We start from the raw sequence: 24237 nt of genomic DNA, 5'->3' as shown, positions 1-24237 counted from the left end.
CGTACATCGCAATGATGATCCCGGTCAGCCTGACGCCCAAGTCCCTGAAGGAACTAGTTAAAGCAATCACTAAGTTTATCTGGAAAGGGAAGAAGGCGAGAATCCGTCTACCAGTCCTACAGGCCGCCAAGGCAAACAGTGGACTGACGGCCCCATCCGTTAAGGCATACTTCCAAGTGGCTCAATTGTGCTGGATAAAACGCTGGCTAGACGCATCAGACGACTCCAGTTGGAGGGTATTTGAGGTCGAGCTGATGAAACCACTGAACCCAATTGAAATCATGTCCTGGCCATTCCCCCAAACAAGTTCCCAACAAACCAAGAAACACCCCATAATAAAGCCCACAATCGCCCAATAGCACAAACTCAGGACAGCACAAGGGGTCCAAACCAAGTACGCACAGCCATGGTTCAGTATTCGGGCAGTGTTAACCTACGGGCTAGAGAACAGAACACACCATAAGCAGGATCAATAGTGGGCCAATATTAGAGTAATGTACATATGCGAGGAGGAGAAACTACAAATGTTCCAAGACTCAGATATGAAACTCGGTCTAAGCCGAGGCGATTGGCTCACATACCACACAATATGCATTATGATACTTCACCACACAGCACAACCAACCCACACACCGGCCCCAGCTCCCTGCGAGATGGAGCAACGTCTTGAATCCTTCCCACACCTCCGCACAATGGTAGTTCTGAATAACCTGGGACAGAACCACACACTGGTGCACATCTGGTCCGAGGACCTTGGGGTCCAAATTGGGATATCGGACATCCTAGAATACTACACTTCCATACCACTAATCTCCATCAACTTCAGAAACAGGGAGATCCACTACAAGATACTGCAACGCCTATATCTCAACCCCACAACTCCACACCGGATGGAGATTTCCCAAATAAATTAATGCTGGAGAGTGGGCAGTGCCACTGGCACGATGGGACATATACTCTGGCAGTGCCCCGTGATGTCCCCATACTGGAGGGAAGTGCACAAGCAGATCGGGGACATCAATGGGGCCACTGTCACATTCACACCCAAGATGATGTTACTGGGGGCGGAGGCCGGCGACTGGCATGACAACGGGCTAACCCGCAAATTCATAGGTTTATTATTATTTACGGCTAGGAAACTCCTCATCACCCACTGGAAGGCCAAGGCCCCCCCCCCTCCTCGGCCGAGCGGGCCACACTCCTCTCGAAAACCTGTAGAATGGAATGTGCAGCTATCACGAGACTGCAGACACATAACCCCTCAAGAAAATTCAGAGAGCTAACAGATCCATACACATAAGAGGCAGAAGGGGAGCAGACTCAACCGACTCCACTATTTAAGCATGACATGCAACCCAACACGGGCCAAATCGGTATGAAGATAGGTGGCAAACCGCACACCAACACCCTGACACGAAGGACAGAACCGCACAGGAGCAACACATAGTTAGGAGGGAGTGGGGGGTAAATGTTGATGTTGTCGATTAAGGGACTAAGGGATCTAAGTAGGGGGGTGGAGGAGGTAGCAAATAGTGAAGCGTGTCTGACGCTTACAATAATCATTCTAATTTATACATGTCGTATAGAACAAGCTATGCTCAAAAGGACTTATTTTGACTGCACATTGATTCCAACTGTATGGTACTTGGTTTAAAAATGCTAATAAAAAGATGTTTAAGAAAAAAGGAGGTGAGGAGGGAGGGTCCAGACAAAGGGCGTCTGGGTCCGGAGTATGAGTGGGGGAAAGTTAAGGTGCTTCCCCTACAGGCCGATCTGTACCCCAATCTGTGCAGGGGTCAGGTATGTCTTAGTCAAAGAGATCCTCGTACACCTCTTCAGGTTCCGAGAGTTCAAATACTTCTTCCTGTGGAGTATGATTGAGAGCTTCTGCACCTTTGGTAAACTAGGGAAGGTATTCTCCTCCCTAGGTCTCTTAGGGGTTATAAACCTTTCTGAGAAGTCCACCAAGTGTGAAGGATTGTCCATATAGCTCTCAAAACTCACTCTGGTCCACAGAGATGAACCAGAGGGGTGCGGAGGGGGGCAAGGCTCTCCAGGAGCACAAGGGTCCTTAGAAGGAAGGGATTTGTCACACAGAATCTTAGAGAGGGGCTGGGACCCTTCTGAATACTCCTCTCCAAGGGGCCAGAGGCGAGGACCGGAGGAGCCGGTATTCACTTCACGCTCCCAGTCGCCTACCGTGCAGTGCTAGACGCTGCGGAGGGAAAGCGGACAGACCCGGCTTCAAGGCGAGTCCCAGGGGGAACGTGTAGACAGGGACCCGCAGCCTCCCAGCGCTGGGGCCAGCAAGGTAAGCCCGGGAGTCTGGGGGGTGCGGGGGCCCCGGGTCTGCTCCCCCAGCTCAAAACAAGGGCAAGGCAAACCTAGCAAAAAGCTGCATCCCAGGGGGGACCCCCGCACGAGGAAAGTCATACAGGCAGCCACTAGCCCAGGGGGACATTAAAATCTGGTCCCCTTCTGCACACAGAGGGGGGTCACCTTAAGAACAGCCCCCAACCCCTCAACGAGAGAAAAGAAGCAGCCGAACAGCCGGATCGATCCAGACTTTCCCGACAACGAGCCCGGAAGGTGCGAGCCGTGCCTCTCTGGCGCACTCGCACTCGCCTCCCCTCCAACACCCAACCACATCCGCCGGCAAAAGGGGGGACATACCAGAGTCCTAGTAAACAGGACTGGACTTCCTGGAATCAAGCACCAGGGGCGCCCACAAAGGCATCTGCTGGGCACAACGGCATAAAGGAGGGACAGACTGGGCAAACTGCAGATTGAAAGAGGGTGAGAGAAGTAGAGCACTGACAACGAATTCTAAAAGGAACCCAGAGGAAGGGGAAGCCAGAACCCCCAGCCCCGATAAAATCCGGCATCATCACGCCTATCACGAGCAATCAGAGCCCAACGCACCAGATCCAGAAGAAAGGCCAAGAGGGAAATCAAGGCCGAGGCCCAAACCTCACACGCACTGATAACTGACAAACGGCTATACACCAGGCCTCGCAAGTATGGCCGCCAAAAACAAGAGCAGAACGAACAAGAGTGGAATGCCTCAGGGAGACACCTCGGGCCCCTTTATTGCAATGTAGGTGAACAAAGACACCAGTGATGAGCGCAGGGATCAATAAGAAGGGGCCCTGAGCCAAGACCAGGCGGCCGAGCTAGGGCCGGCAGCACAAATCTCGCGCAAAGACCTACATGGGGAGATGCTCTCCATGCAAAACACACTGGCAAGAACATTTCAAGAGGTGGGCAGAGAAACAATTGAGAATAGCTAAGCAATCGAAAGACTAGATACGGCAACGCGAAACCCAGAAATCAGTATGGAAGACCTGGAAAACCGGTCCCGAAGGATCAACATTAGGGTGAAGATGTTGCCTGAAACGGTGTCGGACATGGACTTAAAGGAGACAATTCAGGAACTATACGCGGATCTGCTGGGGGAAGCAATCCCAGACAAAATAGAGCTGGACAGGGTACATAGAGTTGGCCGCCTCAGCAAGAACCAGAACAGCAGACCTAGGGATGTCCTAACAGCTTTTGCGAAGTATGCACAGAAAGCGGCTGTTCTGAGGGCAGCTAGACTGAAAGAACAGATATTGAATAAAGACCAACGGCTCGAGCTGCACCAAGACTTGTCTAACAGCACCCTACTAAAGCATCGCCAGATGAGCCCAGTGACTGCAAAACTTAAAGAACAAGGGACCAAATACAAATGTACCTTCCTGTTTGGCCTATTTTTTGAGTGGGATGGTACGCAGAGGAGAATAACTTAGTTGCAAGAAGGGGGAGACATACTGCACATTGAGCTGGAACAAGAGCGGGGGACGGTCAGCCCAGAGAAATTACCGAACGTAGGAAGGGAAACGAGGCCTGGGCCTTGGAAATGGTCAGTGGTGGGTGAGGGGAGAAGGAGAAGGGGAGAAGAAGGAGGCCTGGTCTACGGGGCCCTGCCGAGAAGGAAATGGGTAAAGAATCAGCCGAGAAAGAGAGGGCAGGGACCAAAGGGGAATAGCCTGTAGTAAATATGAGAAAGGTGGGGTGGTGGACAGAAAGGAGAATAAAGAGGAATGGAGGGATGTGGAGCGAACATCATGGGACCGGAGAGGGCGAAGATGCCCTAGAGGAGAAGGGAGGTGGGAAGTCCCAAGAACAGGGTCTTCAGGATTGGGGAGGGAGGGAAGGTGGGAAAGGAGGGAGAGGGGTGGAAAGGTGCCTACCAGGGATAAGAACGGGTAAGGATATTCAGAGCCCGAACCCGAAGGCGGGACGGTGGAGGAAGGAGAACAGTCACGGGGGACACATGGAGAGGGGGAAGGAGAGACACTCCTATTCAAAGTGGATAACCCATAACGTTAGGGGACTTAACTCCCAAATGAAGATGAAAAAGTTGGAGCTCTTTACAAAAAGAGGAAAACCAGATTTCCTTGGGCTACAAGAGATGCACTTACTTCCCAGGGATCAGAACCGGCTTAGGCTACAGGGATTTGACCAGATACTCCACGCTGCAGGGGCGACAAAATCAGGGGGAGTGGCCTTGACTTTCAAGAATACAGTGAATTTCAGGATTAAGGAGACCACAAGGGATAAAGAGGGCAGATATATAATAGTAAAAGGCAAATTGGGAGACAGGATATACACAATAGCGGTCTGTTAGGCGGAAACCTGTGCAGTTCCCTCTGGGACCACTGCAAAAGATTTAGGACTACAGGTGTTTGGCGGTGAACCCACTTGGTAGCAGTCTGCACCACACAGATTCACTTGGTAGCTGTGGCTGAGCAGTCAGACTTCCCTCAAGAAGAGTTGAGCAGCAGGTGGAGTATACAAAATAGGGCAATCCTTCACAGCAAGACAAGTAAAACACGCAACAAGGCTTAGTGTAAAGATATTAAGGTATTTATTTATAACGGAACATCTATGAAAAACACTATAGCACTATCACGGCAAACAAATCAAACACAATTACTCTACGAAGAAGAAACGATCAATCCCCCTAGCAATATTTCGACAACTCTAGGTTCTACCGGCACCACTTATTTTCAGACAGAGGTGTATACCTCAACCTAGATGACACTCTAATATTTGTTAGGACGGGAGAGGAAAAGATAGGCAGGTTTACGAAGTCAACGCAGTTCACTACTTCGCGGGTAAAATGCAAGGCAGGAAGGCAAGAATCACAATAGATCATAAAGTTCAGAGGCCAGGCCCACTCGGAGAGAGGCAAGGCGCTATGTCCTAAAAAGTCTCTAGCGGAGATGCATTCAAGTGTTTGTAGCAAATTGTTATCGGCAGATTGAACCAGTTCAGAACAATGAATGAGAAAAGCTTGGAGGCGACCCAACGGAAAGGAGAGGATTAAGACACCTCACTCAATCCGAACGAAAGGGAAGCCAGGCGGACACGGTACCTTGTTGTGGAGGGCAGCTCCGGCGGGGGCAGTTGTTCCTGGTGGTGGATGCACGTCGGGTCTTTGCCAAGAGTAGAGATGATCTCGTCGTCGAAGAAAGTGAAGTCCGGTGCACCAGCAGGGAAGAGACCAGCCGCGGAGTGCTCCGTCACAAGGCACCACCTTTTGGTCGCGGTACAGGGGTAGTGGCTATCCGGTTGCCGAGGTGCTCTGCACAGGCAATTCGACCACTGCGTCCTGAGGCGAATAAAAAGCAAAGGGGACTGGTTGTTCCCACCAGTCAGGGGAAGAGACTCTCCGGCAAGGAGATCTCCTCTGTTGTCGGGAAGTGGTGAGTCGGTTCCGCAGGGCTCCACCGGAGGTGTCGTCGTGCAGGTCGGCTCAGCGTTACCCTCGTTGGATTCTTAGGTCCTGTGGCGACTTCTGAAGATCCAGTCCCAAAAGCCCTGCTTTTATGCAGAAAACCCCCATTCATTCAGCCTAGCTGTCAATCAACACATGCTAAGTGGTGAGCGGGAAGGCTCACCACTTGGGCCAATCACTCCAGAGTGCGACCGGAGTTGGCAAGGCAACTCGGTCCAGGGTGCCTAAACCCCCTCCCACACCCCTGTGGTAACCCAGACAGAATGGCACCACTTTGGAGGGTCTCTGTACAGAGCCCGCCAAAAGTGGAACAAAGGGCTCAACCTTTGGTTTAGGAGTCACAGAGACAAACACAGACGCCATTTTACAAACCGAGTTCTGGCAGAAAATACCATCCGATAAACCTATTTAAGATAAGTAAATCGGTGGTACATTATAGATTAACGAGGAAAAGTGTCAATCTCCAACAATGGGACGAATCCCATAGGGTTATGTCCGGGGTCGAACATAACAAGTAGTTTCCACTGCCACCAGCCAAAACTCGACGAGGGGGGACGGGACAGTGCCCCCTCGAGTAACAGATCCAGGGGTAATCGAATTACCCCTACTAGTACGTCCACAATAAGATGGTTTGTACTAGTTCTGTTAGTAAATTTAGGTCTAGTAAAGCCAATGGTGACTTTACATGCCCAGGGAGACGGTAGTCAGTCCCCGGGTATGGAGTCTATGGTGGGGATCCGCTAGGATGCCCCCGTGTTACGGCGCGTAGGGTGCAGTGTAACACACATAGAAAAACATATGAGACCCTATGGAGTAAAAGACCCCATGCCCCATAGAACACATTTACATTTGAAGGAATTACACACATACATGTCCAAGAGTGGGAGAAAAAGAGTCTCACTCTTGGCAGGATGGAAAAAAACAAACTCCCGAAATCCAGCAAAGCTGCTGGGGGACTCACTAGGTTAGGAAATTCAGCCTAAACAGAGAATTCTCCCTAATACTTGCCCCACCCCCAGACTAAGGGACAGGAGGATTTAATCCACTCCTGGATGAATCTCATACCTCTAGTCGATGACATACATCCTAGGGAGACCATTAGCATTTTGGCGGTGACATCCTGACCTGTGCTCAATGGTGAAATCAAACCCTTGCAGGCAGATCGACCATCTCAATAGTTTTGGGTTTTCCCCTTTCATTTGCATTAGCCATCTCAAGGGTTGGTGGTCAGTCTGAATGACAAAAGTAGAACCATACAAGTACGGCCTAAACTTCTTCAGAGCCCACACGATAGCAAAGCACTCTCTTTCGATTGTTGCCCACCTTGTTTCAGGATCCTTCAGCTTGCGGCTGATGAAGCAAACGGGGTGCTCCCTATCTTTCCCATCCAGTTGACTGAGTACGGCACCTATTCCTACATTTGAAGCATCTTTCTGCACAATGAAGTGTTGGCGGTATTCAGGAGCTCTGAGTACTGGGGCTTGGCAAAGAGCCTTTTTCAGGTTTTCAAAAGCCTGATTGCACTCCTCGTTCCATTTAACCTTTTTAGGAAATTTGGGCGAGGAGATGACATTCAGTGGAGAAGCTATGGTCCCATAGTTCTCTATGAAATTCCTGTAATACACAGTGAGGCCTAGGAAGGCTCTCACCTGGGTTTGAGTAGTCGGTGTTGTCCAATTTTGCACAGCTTCAATTTTACTGAGCAAAGGCCTTATTTCTCCACCGCCTACCTCATGCCCAAGATAGACTACCTTACTCTGTCCAATTTGGCATTTGCTCGCCTTTATGGTCAGATTGGCTCGTCCAAGAGCCTGCAAAACATCTCTCAGGTGGGTTACATGTTCTTCCCAGGAATTGCTGAACACTGCGATGTCATCCAAGTATGCCATGCAGAAGTCCTCCATCCCATTCAGAACCTGGTTTACCATCCGTTGAAACGTAGCAGGTGCATTCTTCAATCCGAAAGGCATTACCTTAAACTGGTATAAGCCAATGGGGGTAGAAAATGCAGTTTTCTCCTTGGCATGGTCTGTCAGGGCTATTTGCCAATAGCCTGACGTCAAGTCAAATGTGCTGAGGAACTTGGCGGCGCCAAGTTTATCCACTTACTCATCTGTTCTTGGCAAAGGGTGGGCATCAGTCTTGGTGACTGCATTAAGAGCTCTATAATCCACGCAGAATCTAAGTTCTTTAGATCCGGCCTTTGGTACTAACACAACTGGGCTAGACCATGGACTAGTAGAGGGCTCTATTACCCCGAGATCAAGCATCTTGCTGACCTCACCTTTGATGTGGGTTCGTACGTTTTCTGGCATGCGGTATCCTCTGCTGTTGACTGGCAGACAGTCACCAGTGAGTATGTCGTGCTGGCCCCAAGGGGTCAAGCCTGGTGAAAGCGAGAACAGAGAGGCAAACTGATTCAACATAGATTTGCACTCTTTTTGTTGCTCGGGTGTCAGATTGGAGGAGGGATTCACTCCTTCAATTTTTTCATCTAAAGGTAAGCCTCTGAGGAGATCCGGAAGAGCTTCACTCTCTTCTTCTTCCTCGGATGACGCTAAAAGCAATGCTCCTACATCAGGTCGCGAGACATACGCTTTAAGTCGGTTGGTGTGAAAGACTGTCGGAGCCTCCTTGGGATTGCCCAAGTCCACCAGATAGTTAACCTCTCCGAGTTTACCCACTACTCGGAAGGGTCCCATCCACTTATCTTGCAAGGCCCTCTGTCTTGTTGGGATCATAACGAGAACAAGCTGGTCTTGAGCGAACTCAACCATGTTAGCCTTTTGATCGTGCCAGTGCTTGACCAATGCTTGTCCAGCTTTCAAGTTATCGCTTGCTTCCGTCATCATGTGTGACATTCTCCTCCGGAGACCTATCACATAGTCAGTCACTCTGACTGGCTTGGGGGAAGGAGCACTCTCCAACCCCTCCTTAATCAGGGCCAATGGACCTCTGACGGGATGACCATAGAGTAGTTCGAAGGGCGAGTAACCTACGCCTTCCTGAGGGACTTCTCTATAAGCAAAGAGAAGGCATGGCAGTAGAAGGTCCCACTTACGCTTAAGGGGTTCCTCTAAAGCACCTATCATGCTCTTCATGGTTCGGTTGAACCGTTCTACCAACCCATTGGTTCGTGGGTGGTAAGCTGTTGAGAACTTGTAAGTAACTCCACAGGTTTTCCACATGGCTTTCATGTAGTGGGACATAAAGTTTGACCCCCTGTCAGAGATTACTTCCTTAGGAAACCCGACCCTAGTAAAAATACCAAGGAGGGCCTTAGCCACAGCAGGAGCTGTAACAGTCCTCATAGGAATTGCCTCAGGATACTGAAGGCAAGCGTCCCCAGCCAGCACGATCCTCCCCGCAATGAGAGACAATGACGAACTCTCCCAAGTCGGGAATAAAGCCAAGACAGAGTGCGGGTGAGCTTAAATGGGAGTTTATCAATCAGAATAGGGCATGCAAAGAACTCTGCAAACTCCGAGAGCGCTCTGTCTGACAATAGCAAAGACAGGCGTATATATTTACAAAAAACGTCATAAGAACCTACATACTATAGGGGGCACAAGTTCGATGGGATTGGGTGCCGATGACTAACTATAGGTGCTGCTGTGATGTGGTTGGCTTTGGCTGGAGGACGTCACTGGTCAGCCTCGTGGGTTGGGCTGGGCCTGGCAGGTTGGCTGAGTTCATCGGGGCGGTGTTGTTGTGCCATCGCGGCCAGTGTCAGAGATGAATGTCTTTTCCTGACTTATTTGCCCTAGGCCATGCACACCGCAGTCATTCAGTCATTGCAATATTATCTTCTTTAGTAAATCTTCCAATAGGTTATTCTACAGTTTAATGCAACAGAGGAGGAATGCACCTTGTGAGGGGTCTGGTGGTCATTCGTCAGGGCATGGTTACCAGTGTCCTGTTGACCGGAGCCATAGGTTGAGGGGCTAAGCTTCAGGGCATGGGACGGGCGGTTCATGCCTTCCTGTCTTGTTAGATGTGGTTATGAATGTGCCGCTGTGTGTTGCCACAGTAATGGGTGTCCTGATTGCACAGGGCCATAAGTCTAAGATGATCCGGTGGGTTATGGGGTTTACGAGGGGGCGCCTTTGGAAGTGTATGTTCAGGCAGAGGTTTACTGCTATGCTGTAAATTATGCAGGTGGCGGGCCGTGGCCTTGGGTGCTGCAGAGGGGGCTACAAATCTTTGAAGCGGCTCCAGTCTGGTTGGGGGAGGTGGAGCAGCGCGGCGCGGGCCTCTGCTCTCATGTTTGGCAGTCTTCGCAGGGTGGGAGGGGGAATGGCCTTGCACATATTCACAAAGGTATCTTCCTTGTGTGTTGCCGGCTTTTAGAGGTGAAAACATCACAATCATTTAAACACTTTATACTATTTGTTTGAATACATTTCAACTTTGCTGGATGCGTCTCGATTATATCCAGTCTGAGCACCTTATTCGTACACTATGTTTTAACAATTACAGTATTTAGTTATATGCATATACATTTGCAGTAAGTGAGGTAGTAGTGAAGTTGGTGGAGTACATAGAAAATGACCCGCCACCGTACGCGACGGTGGTGGCACATAAGGGGCTTAGACATACACGCGTGACAGGTGCATTCTCGCACATCCTTTACATGAGCCCTCTGTATGGTTACATTCGTCTTCTTGTGTACTCTAGCAGCATTAGTTCAGTTATGACGCGGGACTGTGGGGTGTACGGTTTTCAATGATACATATAGAGAATAATCCCCCGGAATGCTTTTATCATTTGCACACCTCTGCAGGGGTGTGGGTCCTTCATTGCTGGTGTCATGTAAACATACGTTTCTTACAATAATTACACAATTTTACAGGTCTCTTTAGTAGAAGTAGTTTTATGGAAAAGATACACGTATTACACGTAGTTTTTGACATTCGTATTGGGGTATTTTTCTGCTTTCATCGGATGACCATTCTACAGATCTCCCCATCACCCAGGCCTTGCTGACCGGGTCATGCTGGGAACAGTGATACACTGTGGACGGTGAAATGTTACAGTGTTAGTATCTTATGCTAGTTCATGTCCTTCTTGTTCGTGGGAACGGGTTCACTGCGGATCTGCCAGGGTGCTGCGGCGACAGGGATAATTGAAACTCTCCGAGGGTGGGGGCCGCGCTACAGTGCGCTGAGCTCACACCATCTTTGATAGACAAAATGGTTTCTGGGCCTAGCTAAATTCAATACGTGTGGGCAATGTCTTCAGCAGGTGAACCCTCCACCACCTGGGCCCGGGTGGTCTGAGGGGACGCCCAATGAGCCATGGCCCTCACCTGGGGTGGGGATGTAGGCAAGGGGGGTCTTTTGGACCACTCCTCCCCTACAATACCTAGTAGCATGGTCTACTACAACAAGGATAAACCTATTGCCTGAGGAGGTTGGAGGATCAAGGGGACCAACGATGTCAATCTCTACTCTCTCAAATGGGACTCCCACAACTGGGAGATGCACTAAAGGTGCCACATTCTTGGAGCCAACCTTACCAGAGATCTGGCAGGTGTGGCAGCTCCTGCAGTGTTTTTCTACTTCGGCCCCCATCTTCGGCCAATAGAAGTAGAGAGAGAGCGCCTTTCCTTAGTCTTCTTGAAACTCAAGTGACCAGCCAAAGGAATCTCGTGGGCTAACTGCAAGAACTGTGGTCTGTTCTCTTGGGGTACTACAAGTCGTTTGTAGTCTCCAGGTGCAGACTCGGTCGGTTCACTGTAGAAGAGGCCATCTTCCCAGTGCAACCTGTATTTCCCAGGCTCTTGCCCTTCAGCCTGAGCTTCTGCCTGCTGGCGAAGACCTTCCAGAGTTGGACATTATCTCTGTCCCTTACTGAAGTCTGCCCTGCTGGGTCCACCTTCTGCCAGTAAAGACTGCAGCTCAGGATGGTCAACAGGATCCAGATCTCCAATGAGTTCCTGGCCTTCCATTAGCTCTTCCTCAGAGTCTAATTCTAGCACGCAGGGTTGTACCTCCCTCTCAGCCTCGGCTGGAGGTGGAGTTACGGGTGTAACTTTGGACAACCGCGGGGAAGTCCGTGTTGGCTGCACTGGAATGCTGGCTGCTGGTTTCGGGATAGAAGCCTTAGGTTTCCCTTTTGCTCCTGATGTCTTGGAGACAGAGGCCGACAATTCCAGTGGAGCATGAGCGATTTCTTTCTTCATCATCTCCCCGAGAGTACTGCGCATGGTCCTCTCTCTTGCAGGTCTGGTTAGCTCCTGTAACCGTTTACTAGGAGGTCTGGGAGTATGCGAGAGTTTTCAAATCGTTACCCAACAGTACGCGTCCTGGTACCTCACTCTGTATGCTGACAGGTATCTTCACAGTCATGTCGTTACACTGGATGAGAACTGGTAATTGGGGAAGCATCTGCACAGGCCCTCCAGCTAACTTGGTGAGGCGTTTGGGTGCCTTAGCAACATCCTCAGCCTGAAAAAACGATTTATCCACCACAGTTATGCTGGTCCCAGTGTCCCTAATGGCAGGAGTCTCCTGACCATTCACCTGGACACTGTCCTTATAATACTCTTTAGTATTATCGGGGATAGAATTATAGACATCTAAATTCTGTTGTTCCCACAACCCCAGAGATACTAAAGAAACACTGGCTGAGACTCCAATGGGTTCGTCAGCTAGCAGTAGAAAGTTTCCACTTGCCATTTGGACTTCCTCCTCTGGAGCGAAGGCTAAGGAGACAAGCTGGACCCCTGAAGGTTTACCCTTAGATCTGGGATCTCCTTTCACGTGATCAGTCGAGCCACAAACAAAGCATTTACCGAATGTTTTCTGGAATGGTGGCTTGTTCTGACCTCCTTCCGGTTTGGCACCAGAACACACACACTATTCTGCTGTGGTTTTCCCGGTGGCTTGCCCTTCTGGTTTTGTTTGGGGCCCTCTTTGGAATGTGAGTTATTCAAATTCTCTTTTGAGTCTTTTTTAGGCTGTTTTCCGTCATTCTTTTTCTGAGTTGCCCCAGAATCCTTATGAGTAACCCTGTTGGCAACCCACAAGTCAGCAGCCTTAGCTAGCCTCCGGGAATCCAATTCCTTCGAATCAGCCAAGTGCTGTCTGAGCTCAGGAGAACAGGCATCATAAATAGACTCCAGCATAAAAAGATTCCTCATACCCTCATAAGTGTTCACTTTGTAACCCTTAATCCATCCCTCCAAGTTCATCAACCCTTCACTCACCCAGGTAGCCCAAGGGGTACCATCATGCTTTTTGTGGGTTCTAAACCTCTTAAGATACTGGGAAGGGGTCTTCCCGAATCTAGCTATTAAAGCTAGTTTCACACTTTCATAATCCGTCTTATCCGCCTCCCCCAACTCCATTACCACATCAGTCGCAACAGGAGGGAGTCTAGAGAACAACCAGGGAAGTAAAGCATTCCCGGTGATGTCCTGGAGCCCATGATTGTATTCAAACAGTTTCAACCAATCCAACACATCCAATCTCGGTTCATACATACCCACTAATTCCTTCGGCATCCGGGGTCTTTTGGGACTGGAGCTCCTAGAGGAACCAGAGGAGAGAGAAGCATTTTCCATAGACAACTTTTTCATCTCTAACTCGTGATTAAGTTCTATTTCTCTGAGTCTTAACTCAGCTTGGTTCTGCTCAGCCTGGGCATTCATCCGTCTGAACTCGAGCTCTTGGTTTCGTTCGGATTGAGCCAAGAACCGTTTGTATTCTAGTTCGAGCTTCATTTTTTCAAGTTCAAAATAAGCAGGGTTACTTGTGGGACCTGGTATGGGCCCCGTAGGCACAGCTGGTAAGGCGGGTAGAGGAGCAGGGGAGACAGTTTCGTTAGCGCCACCATCCTTGTCAGCCTCTTCATCGCTATCATCAGAGTTATGACTTAGATCAACACTATTACTGTTATCTACATTTGCTGGGGAGCTTGGTTCCTCTGAACCAGTACCCAGACTTTGGTTCGCCAGCAATCTCTCGATTAGTTCTAACTTCTTGCCTCTTACAGAAAGATTCGCTTGCCTACAGAGAGCTCGCAGACTCTCAGTATTTTCACCTGACAAGGACTCTTGACTTTAAGTTTCCATCGTAGACATGTTTTTTGAAAGTTGCTTTTTGTGCAAAGTTTTGTGGTTAGTTATCCTACAGTGTCGAAAAGCACTCTAAACTGTATACTCGATACAAATCCCAATGCTGTACACCAGTGTTAGGCGGAAACTTGTGCAGTTCCCTCTGGGACCACTGCAAAAGATTTAGGACTACAGGTGTTTGGCGGTGAACCCACTTGGTAGCAGTCTGCACCACACAGATTCACTTGGTAGCTGTGGCTGAGCAGTCAGACTTCCCTCAAGAAGAGTTGAGCAGCAGGTGGAGTATACAAAATAGGGCAATCCTTCACAGCAAGACAATTAAAACACGCAACGAGGCTTAGTGTAAAGATATTAAGGTATTTATTTATAACGGAACATCTATGAAAAACACTATAGCACTATCACGGCAAACAAATCAAACACAATTACTCTACGAAGAAGAAACGATCAATCCCCCTAGCAATATTTCGACAACTCTAGGTTCTACCGGCACCACTTATTTTCAGACAGAGGTGTATACCTCAACCTAGATGACACTCTAATATTTGTTAGGACGGGAGAGGAAAAGATAGGCAGGTTTACGAAGTCAACGCAGTTCACTACTTCGCGGGTAAAATGCAAGGCAGGAAGGCAAGAATCACAATAGATCATAAAGTTCAGAGGCCAGGCCCACTCGGAGAGAGGCAAGGCGCTATGTCCCAAAAAGTCTCTAGCGGAGATGCATTCAAGTGTTTGTAGCAAATTGTTATCGGCAGATTGAACCAGTTCAGAACAATGAATGAGAAAAGCTTGGAGGCGACCCAACGGAAAGGAGAGGATTAAGACACCTCACTCAATCCGAACGAAAGGGAAGCCAGGCAGACACGGTACCTTGTTGTGGAGGCCAGCTCCGGCGGGGGCAGTTGTTCCTTGTGGTGGATGCACGTCGGGTCTTTGCCAAGAGTAGAGATGATCTCGTCGTCGAAGAAAGTGAAGTCCGGTGCACCACCAGGGAAGAGACCAGCCGCAGAGTGCTCCGTCACGAGGCACCACCTTTTGGTCGCGGTACAGGGGTAGTGGCTATCCGGTTGCCGAGGTGCTCTGCACGGGCAATTCGACCACTGCGTCCTGAGGCGAATAAAAAGCAAAGGGGACTGGTTGTTCCCACCAGTCAGGGGAAGAGACTCTCCGGCAGGGAGATCTCCTCTGTCGTCGGGAAGTGGTGAGTTGGTTCCGCAGGGCTCCACCGGAGGTGTCGTCGTGCAGGTCGGCTCAGCGTTACCCTCGTCGGATTCTTAGGTCCTGTGGCGACTTCTGAAGATCCAGTCCCAAAAGCCCTGCTTTTATGCAGAAAACCCCCATTCATTCAGCCTAGCTGTCAATCAACACATGCTAAGTGGTGAGCGGGAAGGCTCACCACTTGGGCCAATCACTCCAGAGTGCGACCGGAGTTGGCAAGGCAACTCGGTCCAGGGTGCCTAAACCCCCTCCCACACTCCTGTGGTAACCCAGACAGAATGGCACCACTTTGGAGGGTCTCTGTACAGAGCCCGCCAAAAGTGGAACAAAGGGCTCAACCTTTGGTTTAGGAGTCACAGAGACAAACACAGACGCCATTTTACAAACCGAGTTCTGGCAGAAAATACCATCCTATAAACCTATTTAAGATAAGTAAATTGGTGGTACGTTAGAGATTAACGAGGAAAAGTGTCAATCTCCAACAATGGGACGAATCCCATAGGGTTATGTCCGGGGTCGAACATAACAAGTAGTTTCCACTGCCACCAGCCAAAACTCGACGAGGGGGGACGGGACAGTGCCCCCTCGAGTAACAGATCCAGGAGTAATCGAATTACCCCTACTAGTACGTCCACAATAAGATGGTTTGTACTAGTTCTGTTAGTAAATTTAGGTCTAGTAAAGCCAATGGTGACTTTACATGCCCGGGGAGACGGTAGTCAGTCCCCGGGTATGGAGTCTATGGTGGGGATCCGCTAGGACGCCCCCATGTTACGGCACGTAGGGTGCGGTGTAACACACATAGAAAAACATATGAGACCCTATGGAGTAAAAGACCCCATAGCCCATAGAACACATTGACATTTGAAGGAATTACACACATACATGTCCAAGAGTGGGAGAAAAAGAGTCTCACTCTTGGCAGGATGGAAAAAAACAAACTCCCGAAATCCAGCAAAGCTGCTGGGGGACTCACTAGGTAAGGAAAGTCAGCCTAAACAGAGAATTCTCCCTAACACGGTCATATATGCACCCAACTCAGGACAGGAGGCCTTCCTGCGGGGCGTATTGGAAAAATAAAGGAGCAGTCACAGGGACAGATAGTTATAACGGGAGACCTAAACACAGCTTGGGACCGAGCTTGAGATAATTCGGGAAATAAAAGCTTGGGAGGGGGAGCTGTGGCCTCGCCAGAGCTGAGGGAGAGAATGTCCGACATGGGACTAAGGGATGTGTGGAGGGAACTCAAAGGAAATGCGGAGGGCTACGCTTCCCGCCCGCAACCCGCAGCCTCATACGGCTTCCCACCCTGCCGGCTCCACCCCCCCACCATAAAGAGAGACGGGGCCCGCCGCAAGGAGAAGGCCAGAGGACAAGGCCTGCACTCCTCTTTGCAGCTCTTCGCTGCTCGAAGTCTGCCGTTTACCACGGACTCTTGCTGGAATCTCAAGGTAAGGAGTCCCGCACTCCGGAACTACCCCACACACTCGCAAAAAGGCGAGACCGTCTACGCACACGTACTCTACCTAGCGTATTGGTCACTCTGCCCATCCCCACAAGTGCACGCAATGCACGACTACAGTCGAGAACCTTACCTACAACTAACCGAAAGGCCACCTCCCCAGTACTGCATCTATACCACAAACTAATCCACACAACGAAGCTGACCCCACTTATCAAGCACCACCGTGAGCCATTTGCATTGGATACAATGTCTAAGACTCTTGTTAATGTGTCACTCACACGTATGAATGAAATTACCGCTATTTGCAATTCTTCTACCACTGCCTTGCTACCTAATGATGCAAATGCCACTTTATCTGTGTCTATGACCCCAGAAAACATGCCCCCCACTGGTTTGAATGAAATTACCGCTATTTGCAATTCTACCACTGCCTTGCTACCTAATGATGCAAATGCCACTTTATCTGTGTCTATGACTCCAGAAAACATGCCCCCCACTGGTTTGAATGAAATTACCGCTATTTGCAATTCTTCTACCACTGCCTTGCTACCTAATGATGCAAATGCCACTTTATCTGTGTCTATGACTCCAGAAAACATGCCCCCCACTGGTTTGAATGGAATTACCGCTATTTGCAATTCTTCTACCACTGCCTTGCTACCTAATGATGCAAATGCCACTTTATCTGTGTCTATGACTCCAGAAAACATGCCCCCCACTGGTTTGAATGAAATTACCGCTATTTGCAATTCTTCTACCACTGCCTTGCTACCTAATGATGCAAATGCCACTTTATCTGTGTCTATGACCCCAGGAAACATGCCTCCCACCGGTTCGGATAGGCCACCCCCGACCATCAATGTCACCCCTGAACCGCACCTCAAATGTGCCCTCATCAACGCCCGCTCCACCAATGCGCATGCACTAGACATCCACGACCTTATTACCACCCTAGATCTAGATCTTCTAATGGTCACCGAAACTTGGCTACATGAAGCCTCAGGCCCCGCCCTATCCCTCGCTCTCCCACCTGGCTATGCCATCACGAGACAAGATCGCATGACCACTGGAGGCAGTGTCGCACTCATAGCCAAAGACTCAATCACCATCAGAAGGGCTGACAAAACTATCAACAATAACATCGACTACCTTCAATTAAAACTCACCATCTCGCACCAATGCACCATCACCCTACACCTCATCTATCGACCACCAGGCCCCCTAGGAGACTTCCAGGCCTCCATCACCCACCTCCTGGCGGACAACCTCAAAAAGTCATCCAAAGCCATTCTCCTTGGAGACATCAACCTTGGCCTGAATGACGCCAAAGACCCTACAGCCAAAGCACTTGACACAGCTCTAGCCACCCTAGGATTCGTCAACACCATCAACAACCCCACACACGCCCTAGGCAGATCACTAGACTGGATCGCCCACCACAATTGCCCCATCACAGTCACGGGCAACACCCCCACCCCATGGTCCGACCACCACACCATCACCTTTAACATCCCCACCACTACAACCACATCCCACCCCCCTCCTCCCTTGCCTCCTGCCCTTACAAGGAGTGCCCGTCAACTGACCAAAGAAAGACTCCTACCCTTCTTACAGGGACCTGCCTTCACAGCCCCATTCTCCAACGACCCGGAAACTCTGGCAAAAAATTATGATACGGCCATCACAGCAGCAATCAATACCATCGCCCCACTTAAACTTCGGAAAACCAAACCCACTAGACACGCTAATGCGTGGTTCACCCAAGACCTTCTAAAACTACGCTCCGACAAACGGGCAGCATTAGCTCTTTGGCAAACATCACGGGATGAGAAAGACAAACTCAACTTCAAATCCCTTGCAATTAATTACAAGAAAGCCATCATTAAAGCCAAAGCTAAATCCTTCGAAGAGAGAATTGCTGAGGCCAAGTCGAACACCAAGGAAATGTTCGCCATTTTCAGGGAACTTGAGAACCCCACACCCACCCCCCAAAACTTCACTAAGGACAAAGAATGGTGTGACAACATCCAAACAGCCATGCGCAATAAGATCAGCTCTCTCCAAGCCAAAATCTTGAACACCAAACTAACACTCTCCACCCACACTACACCCTCCCCACCACCACTGCCCCCATCACCCACTGAGGCCCCACCCACCTTCTTGTTTAAAACCGTCCAAGAAAACGACATGATCAACATTATGAAAAACATAAAACCCTCCAATTGCAAAGGCGACCCCTGTCCTGCCTCCATCATCAAAGACTGCGCAGACACCTTGGCCCCTTTTCTAACAGCCTTCGTCAACGCCTCCTTCACCACTAGGAGAGTCCCCGCCTGCCTAAAGGAAGCATGGGTCCGACCCCTCATAAAGAAACCCACACTTGACCCCACCTCGCCTAATAACTACCGCCCCATCACCACTGTCCCTTTCCTCCTCAAGATTCTAGACAAAGCAGCCTACCTGCAGGTCCAGCACTTCCTCGAAGAACAGAACCTCCTTGGACTGAGACAATCCGGCTTTCGCCCTAGGCATGGGACAGAGACCGCCCTACTCGACCTAAAAAACCAAATGGACGACGCAAGGGACCAAGGCAAACCTGCCTTGCTCCTTCTCCTGGATCTGTCGGCAGCCTTTGATCTTGTAGACCACGACATCCTCTGCCACCACCTCTCCTCCACAGCCAACTTCTCTCAAGAAGCCATTACATGGATCGCCTCCTTCCTCCAAGGCAGGACCATGCAGGTCTTCTCCGACCTAGCCACTGCATCACCCTCTATCATGCTATGTGGGGTGCCCCAAGGCTCCTGCCTCTCCCCCGCCCTCTACAACATCTTCACCCGCCCCCTCTTCCTCATCCTTGACGCCATGGGCATCTCTTACACCAACTACGCCGACGACACACAGATCCTTCTCACTCTGACAGGCAACTATGACACGGACTCTGCTACCCTCAACAACATCTACAACACAATTCAAATGTGGATGGCTATCAATGACCTCTGCCTTAACTCCGACAAAACTGAGCTCCTACTCGTAGGCTCCCCTGACACCATCAAGAAACTTGATGCTCAGTTCAGCCATTTCACCATTGACTCAATCACGATCCCAGTACTTGACACGGTAAAAACACTAGGCGTCTACTTAGACTCCAATCTATCCATGACCAGACAAGTAAACGCCATTGCCTCCTCTGCCGCTTACCATGCAAAACTCCTTAACGCAATCAGACCTTATCTGTCAAAAGACACCTGCACTAACATAGCCAGGGCCATAACCGGCTCGCGACTTGATTACTGCAATATTCTTTTCCTTGGGACCTCCAACAAAAATCTTGAGAAGCTCCAAGTAATACAGAACAGTGCCCTACGCGCTGCACAAGGCATTGCCAAGAGAGAGCACATCACCGCTGCCAGAAAAGCTTCCCACTGGCTCCCCATAAAGGAGAGGATCCTATTCAAGGCTCTAAGCATCACCCACAAATGTGTCCATCTTGCCGCCCCAATGTACCTTTCGCAGAGGATCCACCTGGTCTCCTCCACAAGACCCACTAGATCACCCTATGCCAGCATGATCTCAGTACCCAGGGTAAAAAAGACCAGAGCAGGGGGCTCCAGTTTCCCGTACCTCGCTGCCGTACACTGGAACACCCTCCCTAGCTCCCTGCGCTCTGAACCCTCACTGACCGCCTTTCGGAAAACCCTGAAAACGACCCTGTTCATCTAACAATTACATGGCCTAGCCCTCATAATTGTATTGTATGATGTATTATGTGATATATCTTATCACAGGTCACTGCCTTAATGTAACCCAAGGCACAACCTGCTCACATTGTAACTAAGTCTTCCTTGCAAGTAACAGTGCCACAATGCCCCTGGGCTGCCTGCGCGCTATATAAATTTAATAAATAAATAAATAAATAAATAAATAAATAAATACACCTTTCTCTCCGAAGTTCCAGGAACACAATCACGGATAGATTATATTTGGATCTCAGCTGAATAAGTGGGAAGGGTCAAGGAGATAGAGGTTGGTCCCATGGGAATTGCAGACCATAAAATAATAACAATGCAATTAGAACTGGGGAATGGGAGGAGGGGAGTTTGGGGATGGAAATACCCACATTACCTAATGAGGGACCCTGTTCTTAGGGAAGAATTTGAGGAAAAGATGGGTCACTTTTTTGAGAATAATAAGAGAGGGGAAACAGGGGAAGATACTAGATGCGACGCGCTTAAGGCATCTATGAGGGGAGAAATCATAGCAGCCAAGCCTCACATGCAAAAACAGCTCCAGACCTTGGAGAAACAGCTGGAGGCAGAAGTAAAAGAGGCAAGGGAAAAGGTGGCGAAGACACCAAACAGAAACAACCAGATGGAATATTGAAGGGCAATAGGTGAACTAGGGCTCCTGCAGACTGAAAAGGCTGAGGGGGCCTTTCTCTATGTACTGCAGGAATGCTACGCAAAGGCAAATAAGGCGGATGCCCTACTAGTGCGTCTCCTTAGGGGGGCCCAGTCGAGAAACGCAATCAAGGCCCTAAAAACTGAGGCTGGTGAGAGAACCACACGAATAGAGGACATCCAGGAAAGTTGGGTCAAATTCTACGAGACACAATATACATCACAGATCCTCCTCCCCCAGTCCCAAACGCAGGAGGAGAGGAGTTCCTGGAAAAGATAGGATTAAAGGGAATAAGCAGGGAGGCCCAGAACACCTTACACCAAGAGATAACGGAGGACGAGGTGAGGGGGGTCATAGTAAAGCTGCCCACGGGCAAAGCCCCAGGCCCTGACGGATATACAACGTCATTTTATAAAACCTTTGCGGGGATACTGGTACCACAATTGACTCACCTTTTTAACACCTTCAAAGACAAAGGTCAAATAGCTACCTCAATGAAAGAAGCCAAAATTACCCTAATATTGAGACCAGGCAAGGACCCCGAGGAAAGATTGTCCTACAGACCCATAGCGCTCATTAATGTAGATGCTAAAATATACACTAAAATCCTGGCCAATAGATTGGAGGGGCTCCTCCCAGACCTGATACATCAGGACCAAGGAGGCTTTATAAAAAGCAGGCAAACGGCAGACAACATAAGGAGGGTAGCATACCTTATAGAAAAAGTAAACAAAACAAACACCCCAGCAGCTCTATTATCATTAGACGCCGAAAAAGCGTTCGACCGCGTTGAATGGTTGTTCCTCTTTAAGACTATGGGAAAGATGGGGTTGGGGGACACCTTTCTGCAGATGGTCAAGGTGAATTATGAGGCGCCCCAAGCATGGATAGTAGTAAACGGTACAACATCATGACCATGTATGCTACAAAGAGGAACAAAACAGGGTTGTCCCTTTCCGCGCTATTGTATGCACTTTACTTGGAACCCCTACTCCAAGCCATAAGAGAGGCAGATGAGATCCGGGGTATTCCGTTTGCAGACAGACAAGACAAGGTGGCGGCCTTCGCAGATGACATTCTGCTTACCCTCACTAACCTATCTGCCTCTAGCAGGGCAAGCATGAATACGGGGAGGCGTTGGGACTAAGTATTAACATGGGAAAATCTGAACTACTGAAACTGACACTGGGGACAGAGGAAAGGGAGCATCTAAAAGGTACGACACCATTCGCCTGGCAACCAGGGGGGATCATGTATCTGGGTGTAAAGATAACGCCAACACTCACAGGGTGGTACGCAGCAAACTATGCTCCTCTGATAAGGGGCATTAAAAAGGATCTCATCAAGTGGCGGAAACTCTGAATCTCGTGGCTTGGGAGGATAGCAGCTATAAAAATGGTAGTACTCCCAAGGCTGCTTTACCTATTCCAGGCTATCCCCCAAGTGGTCCCGGGGAGCTTCATTAAGGAGCTCCAAACCATAACGAATTAGTTTATATGTGAAGGCAAAAGAGCAAGAGTAAGCAAGCAACAGCTTATAGCATCAAGGAGAGAGGGGGGACTGCTCGTCCTAATTTCAGGCAATACTATGAAGCAACCCAACTAAGGGCAATTAGGGAATGGCTCCACGAGGGGGAAGAAAAGCATTGGGTAGTAATGGACAGGGCAGTAACAAAGCATGACCTAAGAGAGTTCTTGTGGCTACCAAAGCAACATCGACCAAAACACACGTACGAGAGCTCTATTACTAAATTAGTAGCAGATAACTGGGACAGGTTGGTAAAACTAAGGGAGATCACAATGTTCCCTTCACCCTTTACACCCCTATTTAACAACAAGGAGTTCACACCGGGGCTGGAGAGGGGAGCGTTCAAGAAATGGCAAGAGGATGCAAGACATGTTTATTGGGGAGGAGGTTATGAACTGTAAAAGGGATTTCGCATTGGGAGAGGGGGAGAGGATGAGGTACTCTCAATTGCGCCACTGGCTCCTACACCCCGTGAACAAAGGGGAGGCCACCAGACCAACAACCCCCTTCGAGAAATTTTTAATAACGAATGATGGCTCCAGAGGGCTAATTTCACAGCTGTACAAAATATTGGATGGGGCAACATAGAGGCAAACCTGGGCCTACATGGGAAGGTGGGAACAAATACTGGGAAGAGACATAGACCAGAGGGAATGGGAGAAACTATGGACGAAAATCCCTAAAATAGTGAGATCCTCCCAAACGCAGGAAGCCTGGTACAAAATTTTGTCTGGGTGACATTACACGCCAGCCCGCCTACATGGGATGTATCCTGGAACATCGGTGGCCTGTTGGAGAGGCTGTGGGAAAGAAGGCACAGCAGAGCATATATGGTGGAAATGCCCAAAAATAGAACCATTCTGGAAGGAAATTCAGCAAGCGCGTGAACAGGCATTCGGAACAGGGGGTAGTAGGGCCCCTGAATGGATTCTACTGGGCCTCAGGAACGAGGAAGAGTCAAGGGAACCAAGAGCCAGAGAAAGAGCGCAGACGATGCTGACTATAGCAGGCATGACAATTATTGCTCAGAGGTGGAAAAGCTCAAATATCCCAACGTTCCAAGACTGGTTGCGAAAAGTGTGGGAGATGGTTGCAATGGAATGGGCATCATATGCCATGAACAACGCGTTACAGAACTTTGCAAGTGAATGGGGGGGAGTCTTAACATTTCTCAGGGGCGATTACAAGATTGGATGGCGACCGCAACGCCTTAGACATTTGGTTCTACATTGAGCCCCCTGAGGCTGACAAGTTACAAATGAAAGGGGAAAACCTGAGTTAGCACCAAGGGGGGAGTGTAGAGGGGGAGGTTTACATTTTTTTTTTTAGTAGTTTAGTAATTAACTGAGAAGGATTTTTCCCACTGCAATGCTTGAGCTGTGAAGAATCCATCTAATTGAACCCCCCACCCTATACAGCCATTTGTTACGAGTGGACTGAAAGGGAGCAGTGGGAGGAGGCGTTTTTACATTAGGGGGCAGTGAATTTGTTCTTTACTGTCTATACTTTTGTTTTCTACCTCCTTTTTGCTATTCCAACATTCATCCATTAAGTAAGGTAATCCCATCCTTTTCCATTCAGTGGTCTGCAAATACATTTGTGGTCAGTGTCAAACATCTGCTAGTCCATCTTCTTGTCTTCAAGTTAATTTTGTTTCACACCATTCTCTCTGGCCACTGAACTGCCTAAGAAAAGACGGACACTGAGCTGGGACACTAAAACGTGCAGCGTTTCTTCAGTTAAAATGATGACGTTATCTTAGAT

At 49.3% G+C, this 24237-nt stretch overlaps 1 protein-coding gene across 4 annotated transcripts in view; it reads right to left on the bottom strand.

Moving 5' to 3' along the window:
* Window positions 1-24237, bottom strand: part of LOC138580132 (zinc finger protein 25-like) — a 340122-nt gene that overhangs the window by 237512 nt on the left and 78373 nt on the right. The gene's annotated exons all lie outside the window — the stretch shown is intronic.

Source organism: Ambystoma mexicanum, chromosome 3p (genome assembly GCF_040938575.1).
Source record: "Ambystoma mexicanum isolate Mex_15411 chromosome 3p, UKY_AmexF1_1, whole genome shotgun sequence".
Lineage (NCBI taxonomy): Eukaryota > Metazoa > Chordata > Amphibia > Caudata > Ambystomatidae > Ambystoma > Ambystoma mexicanum.
Note: the sequence above shows the minus strand (reverse complement) of the source record. Positions and strands in the feature narration are given on the sequence as shown.